At 53.2% G+C, this 3,624-nt stretch overlaps 1 pseudogene; it reads right to left on the bottom strand.

Annotated features, from left to right (window-relative positions):
- Positions 1-2,701: 2,701 nt before the first annotated feature.
- LOC123450217 lies at positions 2,702-3,269 on the bottom strand (annotated as a pseudogene).
- Positions 3,270-3,624: the final 355 nt, after the last annotated feature.

The following is a 3,624-nucleotide window of genomic DNA, read 5'->3' as shown; positions in this document are numbered from 1 at the left end:
AAAAAAAGTACTAGTCTAACCATTGACCGAGATCGCCGTGTGACCACCCGAAACCAACTGCATAATCAGATGCACATAAGCCCCGTCAAAACCTTTGGTGAGCAAAACCTGTCTAAGGAAAGGCCAACTGCTCGAGTCATAAGCTTTCTCAAAGTCCAGCTTTAGGATCACCGCTTTCGCATTGTGTGACTTAAGATCATGAACAATCTCATGAAGGCACATAATCCCATTAAGGATAAAACTTCCTTTAACGAAGACAGATTGGAAAGGGCTATGTGTGCGATGCGCAATAGGAGACAGGCGCGTGGTAAATCCCTTGGCAGGAAATTTCGCCATATTATTGATAAGGGGAGTCGGACTAAATTGGGAGATCAGCTCCGCACCCTTGACCTTGGGAATGAGGGAGATAACAACATGGTTAAGGCGGGATATATCGACTGTCACAAGACAGAACCCTTGAATGATCTTATAGACGAGGGCCTTAAGCTGTGGCCAGAATCTTTTAAAGAAGGGGATGGAGAAACCATCAGGGCCCGACGCAGCGTTGGAGTTAGCAGACTTGATAACGTCCCAAATCTCCTCATCAGAGAGAGGCAGGATTAAGGCATCATTCTCAGCAGGAGAAATTCTAGAAGGGGCGTCCCATAGAGAGTGGGAAATAGACAGACCAGACTCCGGCCTAGCCGCATAGAGGGAAGAGAATAAGTCAACCACATGTGCCATAATCTAAGCCTGATGAGAGACCTTCACCCGTTAATGATTAAACTATCCAGGGCACATCTTCTTCTCCTACCATTAGCAATCGCAAAAAATAGGCCATGGGAGCTTCACCTTTCAAAGTCAGTCCAAAGTACCCCTTTGGCGCCAATAGATCTCCGACTGCCGATGCAAAAGCATAAGGGCCTCTTCGAGACCGTATCTCGAGCCCCACTCACTCTCAGATAGACCCTGCCCATCAGCCAGCGTTTCCAGGCTCGCAATCTAAGCCTCCAGAGAGCCCTTCTCGTGGCGAGCCTCCGCCGCCCTATTGCGTGACCAACCACGTAGAAATTTGTGAATAGCATAGGAGCACTTGTGCTAGTCATCCATGGGCCCGAAGGAACAACGGAACGAAGAAAGCAACCCAGAGATTTTCAAAGTTAGCAGGTCCGGGAAACCAACAACGAGAAGCCACGACGCGTCGAACTAAAAACGCGAAGGGATAACAAGATACTCCAAACCAGCATCGAGAATAAGAGGCGCATGCTCCGAACCTACTATAGACTTGACTTTCAGGGAAGCGCGGGGAAAGGGAATCCCAGGTTGGGCAGATAAAAACTCGGTCAAGCACCGACCAAATAGGGTTAGACCGGCAATTCGTCCATGTGAAGTGGGCTCCCATCCTAGGGAGTTCTCGAAGAGTATAATCACGGATGAAGGCGTTGAAAGCATCAACCAGGGGCTAGGAAAAATTGCTAGAGCTCTTATCCGCAGGGGAGCGGAGAAGGTTTAAGTCCCCCCCCAATCAGTACAGGAAGCGCACATGCATCAATTTTGGTCGCGATGTCATCCATAAATAAGGAGGACAAAGAGTGATCGGCAGGACCTTAGACAACCATGATTTCCCAAATGTGATCCAGACTTTGATGGTGCACCACCGTCCTAGCCCAAAAAACACCATGATCAAAGGCCACAAAATCAAACATATCGCGCTTGGTGCCCAAGAGAATCCCACCAGAATGATCCGAAGAGGGAAGGAAGTTTCAGTCAAATATGTCCATCCCCGCAACTGCGGAGAGTTCATTAGGGGAGAAAGATACCTTAAAAGTCTCTACAAGCACAATAATATCAATGTTATCACCTCTAACAGCATCCTTAATTTGGTCGCGGCGCCCCCTAGTGCCGAAACGTCTAATATTCCAAAAGAGGGCTCTCATTTGAAAGATAAGTTTTTGATACGGAGACTCGACCTACAGGGGGAGCGCAGGATTTGGCACGCTTAGAGATAGCCCGCTTGGAAGGTGGAGGAGGGGGGGGGGGCTGGACACTACCAGTAGCCCCCGCATCCACACCCGCCGAGGTTGCGGCGATCCCATTCGCCACAACCAAATCTTTAGCCTTCGCAATGGCCGCCTGCGCCATCTCATTAGCCCGGATAATGGAAAGAACAGCCGACGGAGACCCAAAACCCGCATTAATGGAACCCCCCACATCCTCAAGCACATGCAATAGATGATCATCGGACAGAGAAGGCAGCACTAGCCTAATAGGGGAGGGCGGAGGGGAGGTATGGGGAGAGAGAGGAATACCTACAGGCGGGAGGTCTCTGGCCGCAGCCCGCCGCTCCGCAAGCGCCGCCACACACTCCCTCGAGTCCCACAGAGTGAAGATCACATGAAAGATATTGTTCCAACGCCTCTATTACATGTATTAATAAAATGACTATATTCGCATGCCTCCATATTGCACGGCTTAGATCTTTACCCCTTGTGCAGATTATAAGATAACTCTAGTCGTCTCTTGTTAACTCAAAGCGAATGGCATGTATTGCCTAGTTGACCGAGTCAAAAGCCCTTGAAATGTCGAGCGTGATGGAAAGTTACGGCATGTTGGTGCAATGAAACTCTTTGATTGTATTCTCAGCATGCATGAAGTTATGCAACGCTTTTGGACGGAGGCACTCCGTTACTTGGAGAAGATCTTGGAAATGATGTGGATTAAGCTAATTGGCTGATAGTCCCCATGGAGGCCGCACCAACCTTCCTTGGGAGTCGCATGCCAAGATCGGAGCGCCGCCATCGTTCGTTCCAGGAACTTGGAACTGGGGTTTCCCCCGGAGTGCGAGAGAAGAGGTCTTAGGCCCTCGAACGAAGACGCCTCCAAGAAGGTGAGCGGCGCCCACAGACATCGCCGTCGTCGACTCTGGCCAAGGCGAGAGCAAGGCTTTCACCCCGATGAGCCAAAAGAAGTCTTTCCCTCGGACCGACATACGAGATCCACCGCCTACCTGAACCATCACCCACCACCAAAGCCCGGAGTCATCAATCAAAAGTGCCCCGCCATCGTCGTCTGCACCAGCGGAGCCGCTGACCAGGCAACCCCATCACCATCGCACGAGCTAGAGCCAGCCACGTGTGGCCAGATCCGACACCCCGCACCACAGCCACAGCCAACCCAGCGGACAGCACCAAGCGTCCCTGGCAAGACCGAGGGCCGCCGCACTGCAGCATAGTCACAATGCACCCGCGCTCCAGTTGTGGCGCTGCCCACACCGTCACCACGACAACCATTGTCGAAGAAGAGATCCGGGGCCGCCGCCCCGGCGTCCGACCACCAACCGCTCGCCAGTTCCGCCTCGCAAGAGCATCACCCACGCCCCCCGCAAAGCAGCAGCACAACCCGCCGGTCCAGCCCGAGGGGAACGACAACCACATCTCCATGCCAGAGCGAACTGGTGCTCCTCCAGACGCCGAAGGTGGCCGCCGGTGCACCGGCCGAGCTCCACGCCACCTCCGGACGCACAAGCAACAAGCCCTGCGCGACCCAGATCGGGCCCGCAGCACCGTCATCCACACCCCGTGCCTCATCATGCCTCGCCCGTGCACGCCCGCGCCACGCGCCGCATCACACCGCTCCGCCGGCCGC

This window comes from Hordeum vulgare, chromosome 4H (genome assembly GCF_904849725.1).
Source record: "Hordeum vulgare subsp. vulgare chromosome 4H, MorexV3_pseudomolecules_assembly, whole genome shotgun sequence".
In the NCBI taxonomy this organism is placed as follows: Eukaryota; Viridiplantae; Streptophyta; class Magnoliopsida; order Poales; family Poaceae; genus Hordeum; species Hordeum vulgare.
Note: the sequence above shows the minus strand (reverse complement) of the source record. Positions and strands in the feature narration are given on the sequence as shown.